Source organism: Pseudophryne corroboree, unplaced genomic scaffold, assembly GCF_028390025.1.
Source record: "Pseudophryne corroboree isolate aPseCor3 unplaced genomic scaffold, aPseCor3.hap2 scaffold_403, whole genome shotgun sequence".
Classification (NCBI taxonomy): domain Eukaryota; kingdom Metazoa; phylum Chordata; class Amphibia; order Anura; family Myobatrachidae; genus Pseudophryne; species Pseudophryne corroboree.
The window spans coordinates 184,520-212,000 of NW_026970043.1; the positions used below are offsets into that span (position 1 = coordinate 184,520).

General features: G+C 45.4%; 20 non-coding genes and 1 pseudogene across 20 annotated transcripts; 5 read left to right on the forward strand and 16 right to left on the reverse strand.

The window, feature by feature from the left end:
- Window positions 1-563: 563 nt before the first annotated feature.
- LOC135024093 (U1 spliceosomal RNA) lies at window positions 564-726 on the reverse strand. Its single transcript, XR_010220961.1, has one exon. It is a non-coding gene; the product is annotated as a U1 spliceosomal RNA (small nuclear RNA).
- A 152-nt stretch (window positions 727-878) lies between these two features.
- On the reverse strand, window positions 879-1,042 carry LOC135024033 (U1 spliceosomal RNA). The gene has a single exon (XR_010220909.1). It is a non-coding gene; the product is annotated as a U1 spliceosomal RNA (small nuclear RNA).
- A 615-nt stretch (window positions 1,043-1,657) lies between these two features.
- Window positions 1,658-1,820, reverse strand: LOC135024106 (U1 spliceosomal RNA). Its single transcript, XR_010220973.1, has one exon. It is a non-coding gene; the product is annotated as a U1 spliceosomal RNA (small nuclear RNA).
- Window positions 1,821-1,973: 153 nt separating this feature from the next.
- Window positions 1,974-2,137, reverse strand: LOC135024102 (U1 spliceosomal RNA). Its single transcript, XR_010220970.1, has one exon. It is a non-coding gene; the product is annotated as a U1 spliceosomal RNA (small nuclear RNA).
- Window positions 2,138-2,820: 683 nt separating this feature from the next.
- On the reverse strand, window positions 2,821-2,972 carry LOC135024175 (U1 spliceosomal RNA; annotated as a pseudogene).
- Window positions 2,973-3,124: 152 nt separating this feature from the next.
- On the reverse strand, window positions 3,125-3,288 carry LOC135024270 (U1 spliceosomal RNA). Its single transcript, XR_010221114.1, has one exon. It is a non-coding gene; the product is annotated as a U1 spliceosomal RNA (small nuclear RNA).
- Window positions 3,289-3,959: 671 nt separating this feature from the next.
- LOC135024117 (U1 spliceosomal RNA) lies at window positions 3,960-4,122 on the reverse strand. Its single transcript, XR_010220983.1, has one exon. It is a non-coding gene; the product is annotated as a U1 spliceosomal RNA (small nuclear RNA).
- A 152-nt stretch (window positions 4,123-4,274) lies between these two features.
- On the reverse strand, window positions 4,275-4,438 carry LOC135023982 (U1 spliceosomal RNA). The gene has a single exon (XR_010220859.1). It is a non-coding gene; the product is annotated as a U1 spliceosomal RNA (small nuclear RNA).
- A 615-nt stretch (window positions 4,439-5,053) lies between these two features.
- Window positions 5,054-5,216, reverse strand: LOC135024099 (U1 spliceosomal RNA). The gene has a single exon (XR_010220967.1). It is a non-coding gene; the product is annotated as a U1 spliceosomal RNA (small nuclear RNA).
- Window positions 5,217-5,368: 152 nt separating this feature from the next.
- LOC135024031 (U1 spliceosomal RNA) lies at window positions 5,369-5,532 on the reverse strand. The gene has a single exon (XR_010220907.1). It is a non-coding gene; the product is annotated as a U1 spliceosomal RNA (small nuclear RNA).
- Window positions 5,533-6,204: 672 nt separating this feature from the next.
- LOC135024135 (U1 spliceosomal RNA) lies at window positions 6,205-6,367 on the reverse strand. Its single transcript, XR_010220997.1, has one exon. It is a non-coding gene; the product is annotated as a U1 spliceosomal RNA (small nuclear RNA).
- A 152-nt stretch (window positions 6,368-6,519) lies between these two features.
- LOC135024271 (U1 spliceosomal RNA) lies at window positions 6,520-6,683 on the reverse strand. The gene has a single exon (XR_010221115.1). It is a non-coding gene; the product is annotated as a U1 spliceosomal RNA (small nuclear RNA).
- Window positions 6,684-7,354: 671 nt separating this feature from the next.
- On the reverse strand, window positions 7,355-7,517 carry LOC135024118 (U1 spliceosomal RNA). Its single transcript, XR_010220984.1, has one exon. It is a non-coding gene; the product is annotated as a U1 spliceosomal RNA (small nuclear RNA).
- A 152-nt stretch (window positions 7,518-7,669) lies between these two features.
- On the reverse strand, window positions 7,670-7,833 carry LOC135023969 (U1 spliceosomal RNA). The gene has a single exon (XR_010220846.1). It is a non-coding gene; the product is annotated as a U1 spliceosomal RNA (small nuclear RNA).
- Window positions 7,834-8,504: 671 nt separating this feature from the next.
- On the reverse strand, window positions 8,505-8,667 carry LOC135024147 (U1 spliceosomal RNA). The gene has a single exon (XR_010221008.1). It is a non-coding gene; the product is annotated as a U1 spliceosomal RNA (small nuclear RNA).
- A 144-nt stretch (window positions 8,668-8,811) lies between these two features.
- LOC135024202 (U5 spliceosomal RNA) lies at window positions 8,812-8,927 on the forward strand. The gene has a single exon (XR_010221048.1). It is a non-coding gene; the product is annotated as a U5 spliceosomal RNA (small nuclear RNA).
- Window positions 8,928-9,197: 270 nt separating this feature from the next.
- Window positions 9,198-9,313, forward strand: LOC135024198 (U5 spliceosomal RNA). Its single transcript, XR_010221044.1, has one exon. It is a non-coding gene; the product is annotated as a U5 spliceosomal RNA (small nuclear RNA).
- A 286-nt stretch (window positions 9,314-9,599) lies between these two features.
- Window positions 9,600-9,715, forward strand: LOC135024204 (U5 spliceosomal RNA). Its single transcript, XR_010221050.1, has one exon. It is a non-coding gene; the product is annotated as a U5 spliceosomal RNA (small nuclear RNA).
- A 278-nt stretch (window positions 9,716-9,993) lies between these two features.
- Window positions 9,994-10,109, forward strand: LOC135024219 (U5 spliceosomal RNA). Its single transcript, XR_010221064.1, has one exon. It is a non-coding gene; the product is annotated as a U5 spliceosomal RNA (small nuclear RNA).
- A 275-nt stretch (window positions 10,110-10,384) lies between these two features.
- Window positions 10,385-10,500, forward strand: LOC135024246 (U5 spliceosomal RNA). The gene has a single exon (XR_010221092.1). It is a non-coding gene; the product is annotated as a U5 spliceosomal RNA (small nuclear RNA).
- A 5,360-nt stretch (window positions 10,501-15,860) lies between these two features.
- On the reverse strand, window positions 15,861-15,934 carry TRNAN-AUU (transfer RNA asparagine (anticodon AUU)). Its single transcript has one exon. It is a non-coding gene; the product is annotated as a tRNA-Asn (tRNA).
- Window positions 15,935-27,481: the final 11,547 nt, after the last annotated feature.

Consider the following 27,481-nt stretch of genomic DNA (forward strand, 5'->3'; position numbering starts at 1 on the left):
AGGGAGAACACATATTTTCAGATGAACATGGGAGGGCAGAAGGCTGCCTAATACTGAAGCACCCCCAAACAACAAACCAAATGCAACAACTAGTAAAAGCATTCCTGGGAGAAGGTCTGCAGAAGACGGATTTGCATACGGTGATGTCATCCAAGCAGTGGGCCAAAGTTGGCTGGAACCCTCATCTGCATATGCAAAGAAAAAAGGGTTATGCAGGGCATGGCGGCCTTTTGCGGTGCTTGGATGACCCCTAGTTCGCATTAAACACCTCCATTCTCCTTCGGTGTGGGGCTCATGTTGGCTATGCCCCAGCCCCTGAAGTATTCAAGCTGATTTCTTGCAGCAGCTGGGCACTGTAACAGCTCCAGAGCTGCTCTGTAAGGCAAGTAAAAGGGTGTGGGCCCTGCAGCACTACCTGTAGTTCGCATTGTGCGTTGGAAGGCACAAAGTAAGCAGACAGGAGAAGTCAGGAGAGTGCACAAGGGCATAGACGGCAGGGGCTCAAGAAAAGAGAAGTGGAAACAGACAGCAAACTAGGCTGGAGAGAGACCTGAGACAAAGAGATCTGAATTATACAAGCGCCGACCAGGGGAAACACAAATTATGCAGTCAAGTTTCCCACATTTGGGGAAATCGCAGGAGCAGCACACCCAGAGTGCAATGGGTGAGCCTTGCCCTGGGAGAAGCACCTTCATGATCATAGTATCTCACCTGGCAGGTATGTAGGAGTTGGGCTAGAGCTGGGGAGGGTCGCTACTCGGGTACCCCCCTGTCAAGTGAAGGAGATCAAACTGAGGCAGCACAATGGAACTCTCGAAAGAAGAACAAGGCTAGAGGAAGATCTGAGACAAAGAAATCTGACTTTTACCAGAGCTGACCAGAGGAAAACACAAAAACAGTCCCCCACTACCACAAATAATGCAGTTGAGTTTCCCACATTTGGGGAAATCACAGGGGTCAGCATACCCAGAATGCAATGAATGAACCTCATCCTGGGAGAACAGTCTTTATGACCATGGTATCTACTATGCAAAATAAGTATGATTTGGGATAGGGCTGGGGAGGGCCGCTGCTCAGGCACATCTCTGTCAAGTAAAGGAGATTCAACTGAGGCAGCACAAGGGAACTCTCATCTGGGGACAACAACTGCAGGGAGAACACATATTTTCAGATGAACATGGGAGGGCAGAAGGCTGCCTAATACTGAAGCACGCCCAAACAACAAACCAAATGCAACAACTAGTACAAGCATTCCTGGGGGAAGGTCTGCAGAAGACGGATTTGCATACGGTGATGTCATCCAAGCAGTGGGCCAAAGTTGGCTGGAACCCTCATCTGCATATGAAAAGAGAAAAGGGGTATGCAGGGCATGGCGGCCTTTTGCGGCGCTTGGATGACCCTTAGTTCGCATTAAACACCCCCACCCTCCTTCGGTGTGGGGCTCATGTTGGCCATGCCCCAGCCCCTGAAGCATTCAAGCTGATTTCTTGCAGCAGCTTGGCACTGTAACAGCTCCAGAGCTGCTCTGTAAGGCAAGTAAAAGGGTGTGGGCCCTGCAGCACTACCTGTAGTTTGCATTGTGCATTGGAAGGCACTTAAGAAAAGAGAAGTGGAAACAGACAGCAAACTAGGCTGGAGAGAGACCTGAGACAAAGAGATCTGAATTATACGAGAGCCGACCAGGGGAAACACAAATTATGCAGTCAAGTTTCCCACATTTGGGGAAATCGCAGGAGCAGCACACCCAGAGTGCAATGGGTGAGCCTTGCCCTGGGAGAAGCACCTACGTGATCATAGTATCTCACCTGGCAGGTAAGTAGGAGTTGGGCTAGAGCTGGGGAGGGTCGCTGCTCGGGTACCCCCCCTGTCAAGTGAAGGAGATCCAACTGAGGCAGCACAAGGGAATTCTCGAAAGAAGAACAAGGCTAGAGGAAGATCTGAGACAAAGAAATCTGACTTTTACCAGAGCTGACCAGAGGAAAACACAAACACAGTCTCCCACTACCACAAATAATGCTGTCGAGTTTCCCACATTTGGGGAAATCACAGGGGTCAGCATACCCAGAATGCAATGAATGAACCTCATACTGGGAGAATAATCTTCATGACCATGGTCTCTCCTATGCAAAATAAGTATGATTTGGGATAGGGCTGGGGAGGGCCGCTGCTCAGGCACATCTCTGTCAAGTAAAGGAGATTCAACTGAGGCAGCATAAAGGAACTCTCATCTGGGGACAACAACTGCAGGGAGAACACATATTTTCAGATGAACATGGGAGGGCAGAAGGCTGCCTAATACAGAAGCACCCCCAAACAACAAACCAAATGCAACAACTAGTGCAAGCATTCCTGGGGGAAGGCCTGCAGCAGATGGATTTGCATATGGTGATGTCATCCAAAGCAGTGGGTCAAAGTTGGCTTCAACCCTCGTCTTTATATGAAAAGAGAAAAGGGGCGTGCAGGGCATGGCGGCCTTTTGCGGCGCTTGGATGACCCCTAGTTCGCATTAAACACCTCCACCCTCCTTCGGTGTGGGGCTCATGTTGGCTATGCCCCAGCCCCTGAAGCATTCAAGCTGATTTCTTGCATTAGCTGGGCACTGTAACTGCTCCAGAGCTGCTCTGTACGGCAAGTAAAAGGGTGTGGGCCCTGCAGCACTACCTGTAGTTTGCATTGTGCATTGGAAGGCACAAAGTAAGCAGACGGGAGAAGTAAGGATAGTGCGCAAGGCCATAGAATGGAGCGGCTTAAGAAAAGAGAAGTGGAAACAGACAGCAAACTAGGCTGGAGAGAGACCTGAGACAAAGAGATCTGAATTATACCAGAGCCGACCAGGGGAAACACAAATTATGCAGTCAAGTTTCCCACATTTGGGGAAATCGCAGGGGCAGCACATCCAGAGTGCAATGGGTGAGCCTTGCCCTGGGAGAAGCACCTTCATGATTATAGCATCTCACCTAGCAGGTAAGTAGAAGTTGGGCTAGAGCTGGGGAGAGTCGCTGCACGGGCACCCCCCTGTCAAGTGAAGGAGATCCAACTGAGGCAGCACAAGGGAACTCTCGAAAGAAGAACAAGGCTAGAGGAAGATCTGAAACAAAGAAATCTGACTTTTACCAGAGCTGACCAGAGGAAAGCACAAACACAGTCCCCCACTACCACAAATAATGCAGTTGAGTTTCCCACATTTGGGGAAATCACAGGGGTCAGCATACCCAGAATGCAATGAATGAACCTCACCCTGGGAGAACAATCTTCAAGACCATGGTCTCTCCTATGCAAAATAAGTATGATTTGGGATAGGGCTGGGGAGGGCCGCTGCTCAGGCACATCTCTGTCAAGTAAAGGAGATTCAACTGAGGCAGCACAAGGGAACTCTCATCTGGGGACAACAACTGCAGGGAGAACACATATTTTCAGATGAACATGGGAGGGCAGAAGGCTGCCTAATACTGAAGCACCCCCAAACAACAAACCAAATGCAACAACTAGTGCAAGCATTCCTGGGGGAAGGCCTGCAGCAGATGGATTTGCATATGGTGATGCCATCCAAGCAGTGGGTCAAAGTTGGCTTCAACCCTCGTCTGCATATGAAAAGAGAAAAGGGGCGTGCAGGGCATGGCGGCCTTTTGCGGCGCTTGGATGACCCCTAGTTCGCATTACACACCTCCACCCTCCTTCGGTGTGGGGCTCATGTTGGCTATGCCCCAGCCCCTGAAGCATTCAAGCTGATTTCTTGCAGCAGCTGGGCACTGTAACTGCTCCAGAGCTGCTCTGTAAGGCAAGTAAAAGGGTGTGGGCCCTGCAGCACTACCTGTAGTTTGCATTGTGCGTTGGAAGGCACGAAGTAAGCAGACGGGAGAAGTCAGGATAGTGCGCAAGGGCATAGAAGGGAGCGGCTCAAGAAAAGAGAAGAGGAAACAGACAGCAAACTAGGCTGGAGAGAGACCTGAGACAAAGAGATCTGAATTATACGAGAGATGACCAAGGGAAACACAAATTATGCAGTCAAGTTTCCCACATTTGGGGAAATCGCAGGGGCAGCACAACCAGAGTGCAATGGGTGAGCCTTGCCCTGGGAGAAGCACCTTCATGATCATAGTATCTCACCTGGCAGGTAAGTAGGAGTTGGGCTAGAGCTGGGGAGGGTCACTGCTCGGGCACCCCCCTCTCAAGTGAAAGAGATCCAACTGAGGCAGCACAAGGGAACTCTCGAAAGAAGAACAAGGCTAGAGGAAGATCTGATATAAAGAAATCTGATTTTTACCAGAGCTGACCAGAGGAAAGCACAAACACAGTCCCCCACTACCACAAATAATGCAGTCGAGTTTCCCACATTTGGGGAAATCACAGGGGTCAGCATACCCAAAATGCAATGAATGAACCTCACCCTCGGAGAACAATCTTCATGAAAATGGTATCTCCTATGCAAAATAAGTATGATTTGGGATAGGGCTGGGGAGGGCCGCTGCTCAGGCACATCTCTGTCAAGTAAAGGAGATTCAACTGAGGCAGCACAAGGGAACTCCCATCTGGGGACAACAACTGCAGGGAGAACACATATTTTCAGATGAACATGGGAGGGCAGAAGGCTGCCTAATACTGAAGCACCCCCAAACAACAAACCAAATGCAACAACTAGTACAAGCATTCCTGGGGGAAGTTCTGCAGAAGACGGATTTGCATACGGTGATGTCATCCAAGCAGTGGGCCAAAGTTGGCTGGAACCCTCATCTGCATATGAAAAGAGAAAAGGGGTATGCAGGGCATGGCGGCCTTTTGCGGCGCTTGGATGACCCTTAGTTCACATTAAACACCCCCACCCTCCTTCGGTGTGGGGCTCATGTTTGCTATGCCCCAGCCCCTGAAGCATTCAAGCTGATTTCTTGCAGCAGCTGGGCACTGTAACAGCTCCAGAGCTGCTCTGTACGGCAAGTAAAAGGGTGTGGGCCCTGCAGCACTACCTGTAGTTTGCATTGTGCATTGGAAGGCACTTAAGAAAAGAGAAGTGGAAACAGACAGCAAACTAGGCTGGAGAGAGACCTGAGACAAAGAGATCTGAATTATACGAGAGCCGACCAGGGAAAACACAAATTATGCAGTCAAGTTTCCCACATTTGGGGAAATCGCAGGAGCAGCACACCCAGAGTGCAATGGGTGAGCCTTGCCCTGGGAGAAGCACCTACGTGATCATAGTATCTCACCTGGCAGGTAAGTAGGAGTTGGGCTAGAGCTGGGGAGGGTCGCTGCTCGGGTAACCCCCTGTCAAGTGAAGGAGATCCAACTGAGGCAGCACAAGGGAATTCTCGAAAGAAGAACAAGGCTAGAGGAAGATCTGAGACAAAGAAATCTGACTTTTACCAGAGCTGACCAGAGGAAAACACAAACACAGTCCCCCACTACCACAAATAATGCTGTCGAGTTTCCCACATTTGGGGAAATCACAGGGGTCAGCATACCCAGAATGCAATGAATGAACCTCACACTGGGAGAATAATCTTCATGACCATGGTATCTCCTATGCAAAATAAGTATGATTTGGGATAGGGCTGGGGAGGGCCGCTGCTCAGGCACATCTCTTTCAAGTAAAGGAGATTCAACTGAGGCAGCATAAGGGAACTCTCATCTGGGGACAACAACTGCAGGGAGAACACATATTTTCAGATGAACATGGGAGGGCAGAAGGCTGCCTAATACTGAAGCACCCCCAAACAACAAACCAAATGCAACAACTAGTGCAAGCATTCCTGGGGGAAGGCCTGCAGCAGATGGATTTGCATATGGTGATGTCATCCAAAGCAGTGGGTCAAAGTTGGCTTCAACCCTCGTCTGCATATGAAAAGAGAAAAGGGGCGTGCAGGGCATGGCGGCCTTTTGCGGCGCTTGGATGACCCCTAGTTCGCATTAAACACCTCCACCCTCCTTCGGTGTGGGGCTCATGTTGGCTATGCCCCAGCCCCTGAAGCATTCAAGCTGATTTCTTGCAGTAGCTGGGCACTGTAACTGCTCCAGAGCTGCTCTGTACGGCAAGTAAAAGGGTGTGGGCCCTGCAGCACTACCTGTAATTTGCATTGTGCATTGGAAGGCACAAAGTAAGCAGACGGGAGAAGTAAGGATAGTGCGCAAGGCCATAGAATGGAGCGGCTTAAGAAAAGAGAAGTGGAAACAGACAGCAAACTAGGCTGGAGAGAGACCTGAGACAAAGAGATCTGAATTATACGAGAGCCGACCAGGGGAAACACAAATTATGCAGTCAAGTTTCCCACATTTGGGGAAATCGCAGGGGCAGCACATCCAGAGTGCAATGGGTGAGCCTTGCCCTGGGAGAAGCACCTTCATGATTATAGTATCTCACCTGGCAGGTAAGTAGAAGTTGGGCTAGAGCTGGGGAGAGTCGCTGCACGGGCACCCCCCTGTCAAGTGAAGGAGATCCAACTGAGGCAGCACAAGGGAACTCTCGAAAGAAGAACAAGGCTAGAGGAAGATCTGAAACAAAGAAATCTGACTTTTACCAGAGCTGACCAGAGGAAAGCACAAACACAGTCCCCCACTACCACAAATAATGCAGTTGAGTTTCCCACATTTGGGGAAATCACAGGGGTCAGCATACCCAGAATGCAATGAATGAACCTCACCCTGGGAGAACAATCTTCAAGACCATGGTCTCTCCTATGCAAAATAAGTATGATTTGGGATAGGGCTGGGGAGGGCCGCTGCTCAGGCACATCTCTTTCAAGTAAAGGAGATTCAACTGAGGCAGCACAAGGGAACTCTCATCTGGGGACAACAACTGCAGGGAGAACACATATTTTCAGATGAACATGGGAGGGCAGAAGGCTGCCTAATACTGAAGCACCCCCAAACAACAAACCAAATGCAACAACCAGTGCAAGCATTCCTGGGGGAAGGCCTGCAGCAGATGGATTTGCATATGGTGATGCCATCCAAGCAGTGGGTCAAAGTTGGCTTCAACCCTCGTCTGCATATGAAAAGAGAAAAGGGGCGTGCAGGGCATGGCGGCATTTTGCGGCGCTTGGATGACCCCTAGTTCGCATTACACACCTCCACCCTCCTTCGGTGTGGGGCTCATGTTGGCTATGCCCCAGCCCCTGAAGCATTCAAGCTGATTTCTTGCAGCAGCTGGGCACTGTAACTGCTCCAGAGCTGCTCTGTAAGGCAAGTAAAAGGGTGTGGGCCCTGCAGCACTACCTGTAGTTTGCATTGTGCGTTGGAAGGCACAAAGTAAGCAGACGGGAGAAGTCAGGATAGTGCGCAAGGGCATAGAAGGGAGCGGCTCAAGAAAAGAGAAGTGGAAACAGACAGCAAACTAGGCTGGAGAGAGACCTGAGACAAAGAGATCTGAATTATACGAGAGATGACCAAGGGAAACACAAATTATGCAGTCAAGTTTCCCACATTTGGGGAAATCGCAGGGGCAGCACAACCAGAGTGCAATGGGTGAGCCTTGCCCTGGGAGAAGCACCTTCATGATCATAGTATCTCACCTGGCAGGTAAGTAGGAGTTGGGCTAGAGCTGGGGAGGGTCGCTGCTCGGGCACCCCCCTCTCAAGTGAAAGAGATCCAACTGAGGCAGCACAAGGGAACTCTCGAAAGAAGAACAAGGCTAGAGGAAGATCTGATATAAAGAAATCTGATTTTTACCAGAGCTGACCAGAGGAAAGCACAAACACAGTCCCCCACTACCACAAATAATGCAGTCGAGTTTCCCACATTTGGGGAAATCACAGGGGTCAGCATACCCAGAATGCAATGAATGAACCTCACCCTGGGAGAACAATCTTCATGACCATGGTATCGCCTATGCAAAATAAGTATGATTTGGGATAGGGCTGGGGAGGGCCGCTGCTCAGGCACATCTCTGTCAAGTAAAGGAGATTCAACTGAGGCAGCACAAGGGAACTCTCATCTGGGGACAACAACTGCAGGGAGAACACATATTTTCAGATGAACATGGGAGGGCAGAAGGCTGCCTAATACTGAAGCACCCCCAAACAACAAACCAAATGCAACAACTAGTGCAAGCATTCCTGGGGGAAGGCCTGCAGCAGATGGATTTGCATATGGTGATGTCATCCAAACAGTGGGTCAAAGTTGGCTTCAACCCTCGTCTGCATATGAAAAGAGACAAGGGGCGTGCAGGGCATGGCGGCCTTTTGCGGCGCTTGGATGACCCCTAGTTCGCATTACACACCTCCACCCTCCTTCGGTGTGGGGCTCATGTTGGCTATGCCCCAGCCCCTGAAGCATTCAAGCTGATTTCTTGCAGCAGCTGGGCACTGTAACTGCTCCAGAGACGCTCTGTAAGGCAAGTAAAAGGGTGTGGGCCCTGCAGCACTACCTGTAGTTTGCATTGTGCGTTGGAAGGCACGAAGTAAGCAGACGGTAGAAGTCAGGATAGTGCGCAAGGGCATAGAAGGGAGCGGCTCAAGAAAAGAGAAGTGGAAACAGACAGCAAACTAGGCTGGAGAGAGACCTGAGACAAAGAGATCTGAATTATACGAGAGCCGACCAGGGGAAACACAAATTATGCAGTCAAGTTTCCCACATTTGGGGAAAACGCAGAAGCAGCACACCCAGAGTGCAATGGGTGAGCCTTGCCCTGGGAGAAGCACCTTCATGATCATAGTATCTCACCTGGCAGGTAAGTAGGAGTTGGGCTAGAGCTGGGGAGGGTCGCTGCTCGAGCATCCCCCTGTCAAGTAAAGGAGATTCAACTGAGGCAGCACAAGGGAACTCTCATCTGGGGACAACAACTGCAGGGAGAACACATATTTTCAGATAAAAATCTTGGTCATGCTCTGGTTTCTCTTCAGAACGAACAAATCTTTCGCCTTTTACTAAAGATTTCCGTGGAGAGGAGCAAAACCGAGTTTTATCTCAATTTTTGCATGCCCCATCTTTTTGGGGTTTCTTTTATCGGTTTAAAGATAGAATGAGTGTGCTTTAATGTAAGCTCATTTGCATAGAAATGACAGTAAATGTTTGTTTCTTTTCAAACAGAACTTTCTTGACCATGCTACTTGCTTGAAAGATCTGGGAGCACATGGAATACAGTACAAACCATGCTTATAGCAAGGAGAAGACAGGTGAGAAATCTGCTTTCTTTCAAATTGGGCGCTCACTTTGATCTGAATGAGGACTGCTGGCACGGCACTCAGGCGACAGGTGGAATCTTGGTCATGCTCTGGTTTCTCTTCAGAACGAACAAATCTTTCGCCTTTTACTAAAGATTTCCGTGGAGAGGAGCAAAACTGAGTTTTATCTCAATTTTTGCATGCCCCATATTATTGGGGTTTCTTTTATCGGATTAAAGACAGAACGAGTGTGCTTTCTTGTTAGCTTTAATGTAAGTTTATTTGCAGAACAATGACAATAAATGTCTGTTTCTTTTCAAGCAGAACTTTCTTGACCATACTAATTGCTTGAAAGATCTGGGAGCACATGGAAAAGAGTACAAACCATGCTTATAGCAAGGGGAAGCCTGGTGAGAAATCTGCTTTCTTTCTTTCAAATTGGGTGCTCACTTTGAGCTGAATGAGGACTGCTGGCATGGCACTCAGGCGACAGGTGGAATCTTGGTCATGCTCTGGTTTCTCTTCAGAACGAACAAATCTTTCGCCTTTTACTAAAGATTTCCGTGGAGAGGAGCAAAACTGAGTTTTATCTCAATTTTTGCATGCCCCGTCTTATTGGGGTTTCTTTTATCAGTTTAAAGATAGAACGAGTGTGCTTTAATGTAAGCACATTTGCATAGAAATGACAGTAAATGTTTGTTTCTTTTCAAACAGAACTTTCTTGACTATACTAATTGCTTGAAAGATGTGGGAGCACATGGAAAAGAGTACAAACCATGTTTATAGCAAGGGGAAGCCTGGTGAGAAATCTGCTTTCTTTCTTTCTTTCAAATTGGGTGCTCACTTTGAGCTGAATGAGGACTGCTGGCATGGCACTCAGGCGACAGGTAGAATCTTGGTCATGCTGTGGTTTCTCTTCAGAACGAACAAATCTTTCGCCTTTTACTAAAGATTTCCGTGAAGAGGAGCAAAACTGAGTTTTATCTCAATTTTTGCATGCCCCATCTTATTGGGGTTTTATTTTATCGGTTTAAAGATAGAACGAGTGTGCTTTAATGTAAGCTCATTTGCATAGAAATGACAGTCAATGTTTGTTTCTTTTCAAACAGAACTTTCTTGACCACACTAATTGTTTGAAAGATCTGGGAGCACATGGAAAAGAGTACAAACCATGTTTATAGCAAGGGGAAGCCTGGTGAGAAATCTGCTTTCTTTCATTCAAATTGGGTGCTCACTTTGAGCTGAATGAGAACTGCTGGCATGGCACTCAGGCGACAGGTGGAATCTTGGTCATGCTCTGGTTTCTCTTCAGAACTAACAAATATTTCGCCTTTTATTAAAGATTTCCGTGGAGAGGAGCAAAACTGAGTTTTATCTCAATTTTTGCATGCCCCATATTATTGGGGTTTCTTTTATCAGTTTAAAGACAGAACGAGTGTGCTTTCTTGTTAGCTTTAATGTAAGTTTATTTGCATAACAATGACAGTAAATGTTTGTTTCTTTTCAAACAGAACTTTCTTGACCATGCTACTTGCTTGAAAGATCTGGGAGCACATGGAAAACAGTACAAACCATGCAGTATCACAAGAGCCTTTATTTGATCTTTCATGAAGATAGAGCAGAATTGAGGACACGTCAACAATTTCTGCCAAAGGTGGTTCATCTTTCCACATGGTGCCTTTGGCCACTGACACCTTCGTTGAGTCAAAGTCTCTGGCTGTGGTCAGAACTTTGAAAATTTATGTCACCAGAACGGTTCAGATTAGGAAAACAGAGGCTCTGTTTGTCCTGTATGCTCCCAACAGGATTGGGTGTCCTGCTTCCATGCAGACCATTATGCGCTGAATCTGTGGTAAGATTCAGCATGCTCATTCCACGGCAGGATTGCCGTTACTGAATTAGGTGAAGACCCATTCTACTAGAAAGGTGGGTTCATCCTGGGCAGCTGGTCGGGGAGTCTCAGCATTGCAACTTTGCCGAGCAGCTATTTAGTAAACACTTTTGCTAAGTTTTACAAGTTTGATACCTTGGCTGATGATAACCTCAAGTTGGGTCATTCGGTGCTGCAGAGTCGTACGCACTCTCCCACCCGTTCAAGAGCTTTGGTATAACCCCATGGTTCTTAATGTGACCCCAGCATCCTCTAGGTCGTATGAGAAAATAGGATTTTAATACCTACTGGTAAATCCTTTTCTCTTAGTACGTAGAGGATGCTGGGCACCCGTCCCAGTCCATACTGTGTCTGCAGTTATTACTTGTGGTTATACACATGTTGTGTTACGGTTCTGGTCAGCTTTTTGCTGCAATTGTTCATGCCGTTGGCTTGTGTTCTGTTGAATGCCACGTTCTGCGGCATGCTTAAGGTGTGAGCTGGTAAGATGCTCACCTTAGTTTAACAATAAATCCTTTCCTCGAAATGTCCGTCTCCCTGGGCACAGTTCCTATAAGTGGAGTCTGGAGGAGGGGCATAGAGGGAGGAGCCAGTTCACACCCTTTGAAAGTCTTAAAGTGCCCATGTCTCTTGCGGATCCCGTCTATACCCCATGGTTCTTAATGTGACCCCAGCATCCTTTACGGACTAAGAGAAAAGGATGCCCTTGTGTACTATCCTGACTTCTCCTCCCGTCTGCTTACTTTGTGCCTTCCAACGCACAATGCGAACTACAGGTGGTGCTGCAGGGCCCACACCCTTTTACTTGCCTTACAGAGCAGCTCTGGAGCTGTTACAGTGCCCAGCTGCTGCAAGAAATCAGCATGAATGCTTCAGGGGATGGGGCATGGCCAACATGAGCCCCACACCAAAGGAGGGTGGGGGTGTTTAATGCAAACTAGGGGTCATCCAAGCACTGCAAAAGGCCGCCATGCCCTGCATGCCCCTTTTCTCTTTTTATATGCAGATGAGGGTTCCAGCCAACTTTGGCCCACTGCTTGGATGACATCACCGTATGCAAATCCGTCTGCTGCAGACCTTCCCCCAGGAATGCTTGTACTAGTTGTTGGATATGGTTTGATATTTGATGGTGCTTCAGTATTAGGCAGCCTTCCGCCCTCCCATGTTCATCTGAAAAGATGTGGTCTCCCTGCAGTTGTTGTCCCCAGACGAGAGTTCCCTTGTGCTTCCTCAGTTGAATCTCCTTAACTTGACGGGGGAGGGGCTGCCCGAGCTGCCACCCTCCCCAGCCCTATCCCAACTCATACTTATTTTACATATTAGATCTCTTGATCATGAAGATTGTTCTCACAGGGTGAGGTTCATCCATTATATTTTAAAATAGGAAGGTACAAATTACATATTTGAATTGCATCTATGTGCTGGATTCAAATGCCCCCCCCTTCCTTTCTCAATTGTGCCCGTCAGCAGCTATTCTAAGGTTGCTGCCAATGGGTGTGACACATTAATTTCTTCTGTGGGGTACACTGGACTCCACAAGGATTCACATTGGGGTGTAGAGTAGGATCTTGATCTGAGGCACCAACCGGCTCAAAGCTTTTGACTGTTCCCAAGATGCTCAGCGCATCCTCCTCTATAACCCCGCTTCCATGAACAGGGAGCTCAGTTTGTAGTTGGTGCCTTCAGTAGCAGGCCACTTAACAGGGGCCTGCCTCAGGCAGCCTATTCTTAGCTATTAATTTTGACAAGAAAAGAAGAACTTGTTTTATGAGAATCTACAAGGGCTGCAGCAGGCTAGGTCTAATAGACATCTTTACTGCAGCTTCATCACTCCCAGCGGCGCTGTATACTCCCGTGCCCTGGTTGCTGGGTCACTGCAGCGGAGGCTCCGGTTTCTTCCTAAGGTCAGTCACACACACACACCGCCCTTCCGGATCACGAGGCCGCTGATTAAGGGGAGCGTGGCCGTAGGGGGTGGGCCGTGTGCGCACTGGGGTGGACACTGATTACTGGGCAGCCGCTCCACTAGCCACCAGGTACAGTTAAGGAGCACAGGTCTGGGGGTTTTTCTCCTATATTAACCCAATTTTGTACTGCCCGCAGCGCATTGTGATAGGTAATAGGGCCTGATTCAGGTTGGATTGCAATCACAATAAGCGATCCAACTGCAAAAATTGCTAAGAGCATACGCATGTGCCTGCATGCGATCGCCTCTGCCTGTCAATCGGGGCAGGGGGGGAGAGTGGGGTCAGCAACACTCCATTTCCAAGTCAGGGATGGAGCAGTGCGGGGGCAAGGCTTCAAAATGGGGTCTGCAATGGAGGAGACACAGGGGGCGTGGTCACAGCGGCTGTATGACATCACATTCAGCCGCTGTGATCACAAAAATGGTGGCGGCTTCCTGCGCGCACATACAGTCTGCACCAGCAGGAGGCTACACCATTGTTTATGATCACGCTGAACTGCAGTGCGACTGCAATTACAGCATGGTCAAGAAGGGAGGTGTCATACTGGGTGGCCATGCCCTGTCACTGTGCAGGAGCCAGCACCGCTTACACACTAGTCCCCGGGTGCAGCACCCAACCCCCGGGACACCCGGAGCAACAAAATGTAGATTCAGGCCACCAGGCCACGCCCCTACCTATGAAATCATGCCTCCTTTTTACCATTGCGCTGCTTATTTGCACGCACTGCATTACAATCTCCCTCGACACCTCTCTGGGTGTCACCAGTGATAGTGACACCTCTGCCATGCTTGTAGCAGCTAGTCCAAAGATCTATGCCTCAAGCCCTGAGTGTTTGCCCTTGTGACTTGTTGATCATCATAGCGAAGCAGATGCTTACAGAAAACTGCAGGGGCTTAGATTGAAAATAAAAAAAATTGATGGGTATAAGGTAGAGAGGAGCGGGTTCGGTTCTCCGAGAACCGAATTCCCCACGAACTCCACGTGGTTTACACTGGTCTGAGGCAGGCTCGGTTGTTCCCGCCTGACTCGGAAAACCTGAACAAGGGAAAATGTCATCATCCCGCTGTCGGATTCTCGCGAGATTCGGATATTATATATAGAGCAGCGCGTTGCCGCCATTTTTACTTGTGCATTGAAGAGAGAGCGGAGAGGACGTGGCTATGTTCTCTCAGTGGAAATCTCAATATCAGTGCTCAGTATCAGTGGTTACTTATTGCTGCTCAGTAATACTAGTAGTGTGTCTCTCCTGCTCAGTGTCAGTTCTCAGTAGTATCCTCATCAGTGCTCAGTATCACTGCTCATTGTCTTGTGCTGCATTGTGGTGCTCAGCATACTACAGTACATTACTAATAGTCCAGTGCTGCATCTTGCTGCTCAGTGTCAGTTCTAGTATCCTCATCAGTGCTCACTATCACTGCTCATTGCATTGTGGTGTTCTGTATACTACAGTAATATAGTAACATATAGTAACATAGTTTTTGAGGTTGAATAGAGGCAAATTGCCCATCGTGTTCAACCTGTTTTAAGTTGTGATGATTCTACATACTTGCTGAATAATGTTTTATGACTAGTTAGCTACTATAACTCATGTTACCCCCGGATTAACCATGTTGATATTTTAAGTATTATAACCTTGGATAGCTTTTTCATTCAGAAATGTATCCATTCCTTTTTTAAATCCAATTACAGAGTCCGCCATTACCACCTTCCCTGGCAGGGAATTCCACATCCTGATTGCCCTAACAGTGAAGAAACCTTTCCTCCATTGCGTTCTGAACTTTCCTCCAGTCGCAGCGAGTGACCACGTGTTCTTTTAATAAATAATTCCTCTGATAACTCTTTGTTATGTATCTTTACATATTTGAAGATATTAATAATATCTCCTCTTAGGCACCTCTTTTCTAGTGTATACATATTCAGCCTAGTAAGTCTTTCCTTATAGTCCAGTACTTTTAGGCCTTTAATCAATTTAGTCTTCAGGATCTCTCGGACTTCCATGAGCAGCAGAGTAGTGCAATGGAAGGATGCTGGGCGCATAACCCAGAGGTCGATTAATCGAAACTATCCTCTGCTATGTGCATTTTTTTTTATAATTAAAGTAATCAAAAACTGGGATTGATATTTTGGCTCTTTTATTTTTACTTAAAGTACAATAACTTTTATCATTTTAATTTGTTTTAATAGTATATTGACAGCATTGTTTTCTTTAAAAAATCCACTTAATTTTCTTTACCCTATTACTGAAATGGTAATTGACAAAAACAAACTACATTGTCACCAGAAGAGCAATGCAAAATGTACAAGTGATATATTAAAATCATCTTCCATCTTGAATTTCAATGATGCATTGGGACAACAATTTTGTGAGAAACATCTTCACCCATAAAGAAAGATTTTCTTAATTCCTTATCTGTGTGCTGATTAGATATTACCTTGTTTTCACATTAAACAGACTTCCACATGAGAAAGCAGCAAGGATGCAGTAACGTTTATGTTTCCTGGTGTCAACCTGTATTATTTCAGTAGACATTGAAATGAGGATGCATCTTGCTGCCTTTCCAATGTAGCAAGTTTAATTCAGTAATAGGTGAAAAAACATTCCTACAAAGGTGTTAATCAGAGACTTGGCTTTGTGGACACTTTTCAGAGAGCAAATTTGTTAGCATAAAAATAAAGTCAGAAAATGAAGAGCTGTTTAATCACTCAATTGGACTTTTCTGCCAGCATAATTTTTTTTTCTCTGCAACCCACTGCTAAATTGTGCTTCCTAGCTGTTTTTTATAAAATCACTTAATCAAATCTAACTCTGATTACATCAGAGAAGGCCAGGTACCCTACACCATAAGAGGGGGTTTGAAATTTTGACTTGTCTACTTAAAGATCACCAAAATCTGATTACAAGGTCAATTACATCCCTGGGTGGGATTGAACCACCAACCTTTTGGTTAATAGCCAAATATGCTAACCGATTGCACCACAGAGACACCTCGTAAAAGTCCATTCTGACAAAGGCTAATAAGCATTCATCTAGAACGTTTACTAGAAAAACTTTAAAAAGTCAATAATCTGGAGAGTTTTTGTAAGAAACACATTGCTACTTTCCCATGATGAGTGAGTGCTTCAGGATCTCTTGCACTTACATGAGCAGCAGAGTACTGCAACGGAAGCATGCTGGGCCCATAACCCAGATGTAGGCAGATTGAAACTATCTTCTGCTATATGCATTGTTTTTTGTTAATTAAAGTAATCCAAAACTGGGATTGATATTTTGGCTCTTTTATTTTTACTTAAAGTACAATAACTTTTACCATTTTAATTTGTTTTAATAGTAAATTGACAGTATTGTTTTCTTTCAAAAATCCACTTAATTTTCTTTACCCTATTATTAAAATGGTAATTGACAAAAACAAACTACATTGTCACCAGAAGAGCAGTATAAAATGTACAAGTGATATATTAAAATCATCATTCCAGCTTGAATTTCAATGATGCTTTGGTGCAACAATTTTGTGAGAAACATCTTCACCCATAAAGAAAGATTTTCTTAATTCCTTACCTGTGTGCTGATTAGATATCACCTTGTTTTCACATTAAACAGACTTCCCCATGAGGAAGCAGCAAGGATGCAGTGACGTTTATGTTTCCTGGTGTCAACCTGTATTATTTCAGTAGACATTGAAATGAGGATGCATCTTGCTGCCTTTCCAATGAAGCAAGTTTAATTCAGTAATAGGTGAAAAACCATTCCTACAAAGGTGTTAATCAGAGACTTTACTTTGTGGACACTTTTCAGAGAGCAAATTTGTTAGCATAAACATAAAATCAGAAAATGAAGAGCTGTTTAATCACTCAATTGGACTTTTCTGCCAGCATAGTTTTTTTTCTCTGCAACCCACTGCTAAATTGTGCTTCCTAGCTGTTTTTTATAAAATCACTTAATCAAATCTAACTCTGATTACATCAGAGAAGGCCAGGTACCCTACACCATAAGAGGGAGTTTGACATTTTGACTTGTCTACTTAAAGATTACCAAAATCTAATCACAAGGTCAATTACATCCATGGGTGGGATTGAACCACCAACCTTTTGGTTAATAGCCAAACATGCTAACCGATTGCACCACAGAGACACCTCGTAAAAGTATATACTGACAAAGGCTAATAAGCATTCATCTAGAACGTTTCCTAGAAAAACTTTAAAAAGTCAATAATCTGGAGAGTTTTTGTAAGAAACACATTGGTACTTTCCCATGATGAGTGAGTGCTTCAGGATCTCTTGCACTTACATGAGCAGCAGAGTACTGCAACGGAAGCATGCTGGGCCCATAACCCAGAGGTAGGCAGATTGAAACTATCCTCTGCTATATGCATTGTTTTTTGTTAATTAAAGTAATCCAAAACTGGGATTGATATTTTGGCTCTTTTATTTTTACTTAAAGTACAATAACTTTTACCATTTTAATTTGTTTTAATAGTATATTGACAGTATTGTTTTCTTTCAAAAATCCACTTAATTTTCTTTACCCTATTATTAAAATGGTAATTGACAAAAACAAACTACATTGTCACCAGAAGAGCAGTACAAAATGTACAGGTGATATATTAAAATCATCTTTCCAGCTTGAATTTCAATGATGCTTTGGTGCAACAATTTTGTGAGAAACATCTTCACCCATAAAGAAAGATTTTCTTAATTCCTTACCTGTGTGCTGATTAGATATCACCTTGTTTTCACATTAAACAGACTTCCCCATGAGGAAGCAGCAAGGATGCAGTGACGTTTATGTTTCCTGGTGTCAACCTGTATTATTTCAGTAGACATTGAAATGAGGATGCATCTTGCTGCCTTTCCAATGAAGCAAGTTTAATTCAGTAATAGGTGAAAAACCATCCCTACAAAGGTGTTAATCAGAGACTTGGCTTTGTGGACACTTTTCAGAGAGCAAATTTGTTAGCATAAACATAAAATCAGAAAATGAAGAGCTGTTTCGTCACTAAATTGGACTTTTCTGCCAGCATAATTTTTTTTCTCTGCAACCCACTGCTAAATTGTGCTTCCTAGCTGTTTTTTTATAAAATCACTTAATCAAATCTAACTCTGATTACATCAGAGAAGGCCAGGTACCCTACACCATAAGAGGGGGTTTGAAATTTTGACTTGTCTATTTAAAGATCACCAAAATCTGATTACAAGGTTATTTACATCCCTGGGTGGGATTGAACCACCAACCTTTTGGTTAATAGCCAAACATGCTAACCGATTGCGCCACATAGACACCTTGCAAAAGTAGATACTGACAAAGGCTAATAAGCATTTATCTAGAACGTTTCCTAGAAAAACTTTAAAAAGTCAATAATCTGGAGAATTTTTGTAAGAAACACATTGGTACTTTCCCATGATGAGTGAGTGCTTCAGGATCTCTTTCACTTACATGGGCTATTAACCAAAAGGTTGGTGGTTCAATCCCACCCAGGGATGTAATTGACCTTGTGATCAGATTTTGGTGATCTTTAAGTAGACAAGTCAAAATGTCAAACCCCCTCTTATGGTGTAGGGTACCTGGCCTTCTCTGACGTAATCAGAGTTAGATTTAATTAAGTGATTTTATAAAAAACAGCTAGGAAGCACAATTTAGCAGTGGGTTGCAGAGAAAAAAATAACATTTTAAACCTACCGGTAAATTTTTTTTCTCGTAGTCCGTAGAGGATGATGGGGACTCCGTAAGGACCGTGGGGGATAGACGGGCTCCGCAGCAGACATGGGCACTTTAAGAAATACTTTAGATCTGGGTGTGCACTGGCTCCTCCCTCTATGCCCCTCCTCCATACCTCAGTTAGAGAAACTGTGCCCAGAGGAGACGGACAGTACGAGGAAAGGATTTTTGTTAATCCAAGGTCAAGATTCATACCAGCCACACCAATCACACCGTATAACTTGTGATATACTACCCAGTTAACAGTATGAAAACAACATAGCATCAGTCCAAGACCGATGAAAACTAACATATAACCCTTATGTAAGCAATAACTATATACAAGTCTTGCAGAAGTAGTCCGCACTTGGGACGGGCACCCAGCATCCTCTACGGACTACGAGAAAAAGATTTACCGGTAGGTTTAAAATCTTATTTTCTCTTACGTCCTAAAAGATGCTGGGGACTCCGTAAGGACCATGGGGATTATACCAAAGCTCCCAAACGGGCTCCTGCGGATGACTCTGCAGCACCGATTGAGCAAACAGGAGGTCCTCCTCAGCCAGGGTATCAAACTTATAGAACTTTGCAAAGGTGTTTGAACCCGACCAAGTAGCAGCTCGGCACAGCTGTAGTGCCGAGACCCCCGGGCAGCTGCCCAAGAAGAGCCCACCTTCCTAGTGGAATGGGCCTTGACTGAATTAGGCAACGGCAATCCCGCCATAGAATGCGCCTGCTGAATCGTGTTACAGATCCAGAGAGCAATAGTCTGATTTGAAGCAGGGGTGCCAATCTTGTTGGCTGCATACAGGACAAACAGTGCTTCTGTTTTTCTGACTCTAGCCGTTCTGGCCACGTAAATTTTCAAAGCCCTGACCACATCAAGGGACTCGGAATCCTCCAAGTCACGCGTAGCCACAGGCACCACAATAGGTTGGTTCATATGAAAGGATGAGTCCACTTTTAGCAGGAATTGAGGACGGGTCTGCAATTCCGCTCTATCCATATGGAAAACCAGATAGGGGATTTTATGTGATAAAGCTGCTAATTCCGACACTCGCCTAGCGGAAGCCAAGGCTAATAACATGACCACCTTCCAAGTGAGATATTTAAACTCCACCATTTTAAGTGGTTCAAACCATAACCTTAACACCACGTTAAGGTCCCAAGGGACCACCGGAGGTACAAAAGGAGGCTGAATATGCAGTACTCCCTTCACAAAAGTTTGTACTTACTTCAGGAAGAGAGGCCAATTCCTTTTGAAAGAAAATGGATAAGGCCAAAATCTGAACCTTAATAGAGCCTAATTTTAGGCCCAAATTCACTCCAGTTTGTAGGAAGTGAAGGAAGTGGCCCAGGTGGAATTCTTACGTATGAGCATTCCTGGCCTCACACAAAGAAACATATTTTCGCCATATACAGTGATAATGTTTAGATGTCACGTCCTTCCTAGCCTTTATTAGCGTAGGAATGACCTCATCTGGAATACCCTTTTCCGCTAGGATCCGGCGTTCAACCGCCATGCCGTCAAACGCAGCCGCGGTAAGTCTTGGAACAGACAGGGCCCCTGTTGCAACAGGTCCTGTCTTAGAGGAAGTGGCCACGGATCTTCTGTGAGCATTTCCTGCAGATCTGGATACCAGGTCCTTCGCGGCCAATCTGGAACAATGAGAATTGTTCTTACTCCTCTTTTTCTTACTATTATCAACACCTTGGGTATAAGAGGTAGAGGAGGAAATACATAGACCGACCGGAACACCCACGGTGTCACTAGGGCGTCTACAGCTACTGCCCGAGGGTCTCTTGACCTGTTGCAATACCTCTGTAGCTTTTTGTTGAGGCGGGACGCCATCATGTCTATCTGGAACAGTCCCCACCGACTTGCAATCTGTGCGAAGACTTCCTGATGGAGTCCCCACTCTCCTGGATGTAGGTCGTGTCTGCTGAGGAAGTCTGCATCCCAGTTGTCCACTCCCGGAATGAACACTGCTGACAGTGCGCTTTGATAAAGCTAAATATTTATCTTATTTAAAACCCTTTGTGAGGTCTAAGAACACTGTACGCTATTTGCGTATGGAGTACTGTAAGGGTACGCTCGTTGCGTAACAATCGCTTAGCCGTGGTCGAGACGCTCAAGCGTCACGTTCGCTCACGGCCAAGAGATCACAGGCAGGCACGCTATTGGCTGCTGACTAACGTAATGGTTCGCTATAGCATAACGGACGCTGTATCGGGAGCGGGCTGCTCGAGCGATACAGACGCTCACGAGAATACGCTGTTGGTATCGGGCACACTTATAGGTGAGCGACTACCGTAATGCTACGCTATCAGCGTAGCGGACGCTCGAGACCACGAGGAGATCACGAGCGGCGCCGACGCTCACAATGTTAAACCTTTATGTCTAAACCACAAACAATGTAATTTGCTGTAAAACCTTAGTGTAGAGATAGGGTGTAAATGCAACACTGTATAACCTTATTAACTCAAAAGCTGTTCGAGCGTCACCGACGCTCTGAGAATACTTAACACTATAAGAAATACACAAATACCGTGCTTAGGGTCCAACGCCTAATATATATATTATGAATGTTATACTTGCAAAAGAATTAATACAATACAAGTCATACACTACAATATAACATAGACTAACTAACCAGGTAACTACACAGTAAATACAATACAAGTACGTTTAAGAGAAAATGAGAGAAAGAGAAGAGAGAGAGAGAAAGATATGGCCCATAATAACAAGAAAAGACAATATGATTACGGAGAAAACTTACGCACAAAGGAAACGATCGCATGCGCCTCTGGACATCCAGCTCCCGATTTTCAGCAATGATAACCGATGAAGAGTGAGTGCTGGATGTGATCGGCCTGTCTATTTATGCCCCACACACAATACAATTCAATGGTCCCTACAATCTCATTGTTCATTGGACACAGGAATTCGTCTTCGCATTATAACAAAAGGTCATAGGTTGATTCATACAGGTGGGCTGTGACTATTTCCAACAGCTCAGGTGGGAGGGAAACTGGGTTTCCCGCCGCATGGATAAGTAAGTGCAAATACAGTAAATGTTCATAAACTTCTTATGTCCATAACTATTCGCACGAGCGATTGATCCGCTTCAAACCAACACCGGAATATTGCTAATTAAATACTCTTCCGATGGATACTAAACACCACTGTATTACTCCTGTCTGACCCTTCGTATCAAACAATGAGGGATCTCTCTGTCCAGGAACATACTACATTAACTAAACTTTCAGAATCTATCAAAGGGACCATAATCTACAAAATGCATTATATGGTGAAAATATGTAACGAAAGAGTCGCCCGCTAGACGCACACAATCTCTACCGTAAATGTGCATACCGTGCGCCTGCGGGTGCCCGCAACAGCGAGTATGCGCACGCACGGTAGAGCGCACGCATGCGCAGCAGGGACACATATGAGGTGCAAATATGGCAGTGTGCATCGTGATATTTTTCTGACTTTGACAGTCCACCCTTTGGCAGTCAACAATAACTGCCACTTCCTAAAACATTTCAAAAAGAGAAAAATATATGTCAGGGGTTAATACATTTACATGGTTGGGTAGGGGAGGAGAGGAGAAGGTAGGAAAAGGGTATGACCTAGTGAGATAGCAGAAGCATGTGTGTATGAATCCATGTTTGGGGGGTCATGTATCATCGTGCCGTACGTGTTTTAAATCAAGCTTTGAGGTATTGCGAAGTATACATTTGAATTCCTTCTTATCCCGTGGTACGGGTCTGTGGATGGGCTGTCAAACTTTACCGAGCTTTTTTCGGATTTTGGTTGTAACAAAAATGGGGAGCACATTTTAGTTGATGATACATGAATGGGGGAATATGTGATTGCTGATATCTGTGCCTGTATTCCCTATACTATGTGTGTAATTACCTGAAGGTTGTAGAGATGAAGAAAATACATAGTTACGGTAAATGCAGTGGTATTCTATGTCAGGTTAATGAACATTCGTCGATTGAGGTCTTGTTTGGTGTCTGTTGAATGCAGTCTTCTTTGTGCTTTTGCCCATAAGGTGCGAGCAAAAAGCTTTGTCAATGTCCATAGATTTACAAAAGTGTTGGGCTAGAGTAATTTTAAAATTTCTAGGGAAACTGGGGATCTATGGCATAGTTCATCAAAAATCTGTGTATAAGGTTGTCAAAACTTCTTCTTTAATCCATCTGTTGTCTGTATATCGGCTCATCAAATTCCTCGTCCAAGTGGGTCTTTTTACCTCAGAGGAAAACGGAAAAACAGGTGAAAGAAACGGACCGTAGAAATCGCATTACAATTTCCTCACTCCTTAAACTCATCACCCTGGTACTTCGTTTGCACTTCGTTAAAGCCTGACCGCATCTAAATATCAAGCCAATCGTTATGATAACACCTAAGATACATAGGAGAAACTTCCCTACATCCATTATAACTCCTTGAGCCCATTCTCCTAAACCGGAGAACCAATTTCGCGGGTTCAACCATGACACCCAACTAGTCAGCTCATTACTCACAGCAGCAAGGGTGAGATTGTGTCTCCTGCGAAATTCCCACTTCAATTGGAGAATATCGTCCATCTTTTGGTCTATGACCTCGACCGGGTCCTCGGTACTATTCGTTATATATGTGCAGCATTTCACGCCGTACTGCGTTGCCAGTGTGACACAATATCCACCTGTTACTGCTGTGAGATAATTGAGAATCATTCTATGCTGAACTAGTTCTGTTTTATAAGCTTGAAGTTCTCTTCCAGTATACCTAAACGTGTCATCATACATTTCTGTGATATTGTCTAACAAATTTGCGAGCGCAGATATGTATTTATAATTCAACACTCCTCTGGCGGTGCGAGTGAGGTCTAACGCAAGTAGAAACTGAATCCCGGTGGATTCATGGATCATGTCAGAGGCCGGGTGCTCTGTTCTTTCTATCAGGTGCCGTTTAACTACGTGCTCGTAATGGGTGTGAGTATAAGGAGTTTGGGCAACACGGTGTATGTCTTTCATTTTGGCATGTGATACAGTCATTACCTCAGGCAATACTTTTCCAATATAACACAATCCTTCAGAGTTTGGGGCAAGCCACTTATACGCCTTCCTCCCGCATATGAAATATGCATCATCGGGGAGAACATATGGGACGGAGTAGGACATAACCATATTACACATTTTCCATGTGAAATCTCCTAACCCTAATTCTCCCATCTGTCTAGTACACGTATCAGCTTGTACGATATGTGCACAGTATCCTGGTGATACCTCTCCAACTCTCGTAATCCTACTTCCTAGGGTATACCTATACCGGAAAGATTTTCCTCTACTGGCTATGTGGCGTATAAGCTCTGTATCTGTCGGCATTCTATCTGCTCTATATGAAAAGGTCATGGTTTGGTTACTCCATGACACTTCCCAATTTCCCGGCTTTCGGGGATTGGAAATGTTAAAACATATGAGGGATCTATCCACATGATATTGGTGGAGCTTCAAACTAGGAGGACTGGAGATATTAAACCTCCTGTCCACCGGTCTCCCACCACTTAGCTCAAGTACCTCCCCTATCGTTAAAGGAAATGGTACTAGTCCTGATTTGCTATGACCTTGAGGTACTTGAGAGCATACCCAACAATCTGTTTGATTTAACACGCTACCCACTAAGGAGTGATAGTCACTCAAGGGATGCCGGTCCATGTGGATATTAAAACTGGATTGGCATTTCTTAATGCACCCATCCTCGACTACGTTGTCACAGAGCCTACAGATACAGTTTTCTTCAGCTAACAATCCTTCACAATTCCTTCTATTGTCAATGCTATCGGATCGTTTTCTGATACTCGCCTTTGCTTGTTGATTATGTTGTTCTCGGAAAACTACGCCTCCATCTCTGTCATCAGAACCCATTCCAGAACCTCTCTCGACCTCCATGGTACTCTCGCCGGAACAGACTGCTCTGGTCAACATCATGGTCAACAGGAAAATCCGGATCACAGTCTCTTGGGGCAAGTCCATCTTATAGGAGGAAACGAAGAAGAATGAGAAGGGGGGGAAAATAATTTGAGGGAGAGGGGATGGGAAGTTGGAGAAAAACAATAAAAGGGAACAGGGAATCGACAACTGCTTTTGATCTTGTGATTTTCAATGCTCAGGTGCCGCCTCAGTCCTCCTGGAACAGACACTCCAGTGATACAACGTCCTCTACCGTCTGTTCCTTATCACGGGACCTCTCTGGATCAGCAACCTTCTTACAATGGGACGAATGAACCCAAGTCTCTCTCTCGGCAACTTTCAATGCTGTAGTGCTAGTCAATAAGACTTGGTATGGTCCTTCCCATCTGTCAATAAGGCAACCTGAGCGTAGAAAATTTTGTATCATTACATACTCCCCAGGTTCAATGTCATGACAATTACTTTCTGGTAAATCAGGAATCACCAACTTCAAATTATTATTTTGATTCCTTAGCTGTTTACTCATATTAACCAGGTACTTTACAGTCACTTCATTGTTACACTTCAAATCATCCTGAGGGTTAATCATAACATGCGGTTGTCGACCAAACAAGATTTCAAAAGGGGACAGATTAAGAGGGGACCTGGGAGTGGTTCTGATGCTGTACAGTACAATGGGTAAAGCTTCTGGCCATGTCAATCCTGTTTCTGCCATAACTTTGCTCAAATTATTTTTAATAGTGCTATTCACTCTTTCCACCTTCGCACTCGCCTGTGGACGGTATGGAGTGTGCAGCTTGCTATCAATTCCCATCAACTTACACATTCCTTGAAAGACATCACCTGTAAAATGGGTACCCCTATCACTTTTGATAATTCTAGGGATACCATATCTACATACAAATTCCTGCACAATTTTCTTAGCAGTAAACATAGCGGTATTTGTGGCCGCCGGGAATGCTTCAACCCAATTTGAGAACACATCTATACAAACAAGTACATATTTCAAATTTCGACAAGGGGGTAATTGAATGAAGTCAATCTGTATTGCCTGGAAAGGACCGCCTGCAGGTGGGATATGAGATGGTTCTGTTGGTATTGCCTTTCCGATATTCTTTCTCAAACAGGTAAGGCATGACATTGCTCTCTTACTTGCATGAGATGAAAATCCTGGGGCGCACCAATATGCTCTTACCAACTTGCACATTCCTTCCTTGCCCAGATGAGTCAGCCCGTGAGCTGCCTCAGCTAAACATGGAAGATATGCTCTGGGGGCCACCGGTTTACCTTGTCCATCCGTCCAGAGTCCTGAGGACTCCTGGCCATATCCCTTCGCCTTCCAGACTGCCTTTTCCTGTGTGGAACACAAATTTTGCATTTCACACAACTTCTGTGTGTTGATGGTATTAAATACCATCAGTTGTGTGGTGTCTGTCTGTCTGGGGGTACCAGCTGCTAACTTAGCTGCTTCGTCTGCTCGGCTGTTACCAAGTGATACTGGGTCCTAGCTATATGTGTGTGCTTTACACTTGATAACAGCCACTCTGTCGGGTTCCTGTATCGCTGTTAGAAGCCTTTTGATGTGAGCTGCATGCGCTACCGGTGTACCAGCTGCCGTCATGAAATTTCTGAGGCGCCATAGGGCTCCGAAATCATGGACTACCCCGAATGCGTATCTAGAGTCGGTGTAGATATTGGCTGATTTGCCCTTAGCCAATTCACATGCTCTGGTTAGGGCGACCAGTTCAGCAACCTGGGCTGAGTGAGGTGGGCCTAGCGGTTCCGCTTCTATGGTGCCTTGGTCATCTACGACTGCGTATCCAGTACACAAGTCTCCCGAGTCTGACTGTCTGTGACAACTACCGTCCGTGTAGAAAGTTAGATCTACATTTTCCAGCGGGTTGTCACTGATGTCAGGCCTTGCGGTAAAATTTTGGGTCAAATATTCCATACAATCATGTGTGTCCTCCTGTGTGTTAAATTCTCCTTCCCCACCACTCTCATCCTCCACCCTTTGTGCCTGTCCAGGCACACCTGGGAGATATGTTGCAGGATTTAATGCACTGCATCTCCTTATGGTGATGTTTACGGGGGCCATTAGTGCCAATTCCCATCTTGTAAACCGCGCTGATGAGACGTGCCTGGTTTGGGCAGAATTTAGCAAGGCTGACACTGCATGTGGTGTATGAATTGTGAGGTTGTGACCTAGCACTACATCTTCGCTTTTCGTTACTAGCAATGCTATCGCAGCGACGCTTCGCAAGCATGTGGGGAGGGATCGCGCTACCGTGTCTAGCTGAGCGCTGTAGTATGCTACTGGCCTGCTGGCATCACCGTGCTTTTGGGTTAAGACGCCTGCCGCGCAACCAGCACTTTCTGTTCCGTACAGCTCAAAGGGTTTCCCATAGTCTGGCATACCTAATGCTGGTGCCTGCGTTAGGCACTGTTTAAGTCTCTCAAATGCCATCTCGGACTCGTCTGTATGCGAAATCCGATCAGGTTTGTTTGAGGAGACCATCTCCTGCAGAGGTAACGCTAGAATGGAAAACCCTGGGATCCAGTTACGGCAATACCCACACATTCCTAAAAATGTTCTGATCTGTTGCTGGGTTTTTGGCAGAGTCATGTCTCTAATTGCTTGAATTCTATCAGTGGTCAGGTGTCTCAGTCCTTGTGTTAGACAGTGTCCCAAATATTTTACCTTAGTTTGGCATAATTGCAACTTGTCTTTGGAAACCTTGTGTCCTGTGTCTGAAAGATGAAACAGGAGCTGTTTCGTATCCTTCAGGGATGCTTCCAATGAATCAGAACACAGTAGTAGATCATCCACGTACTGTATTAATACTGATCCACTCTCTGGTTGGAAAGACTG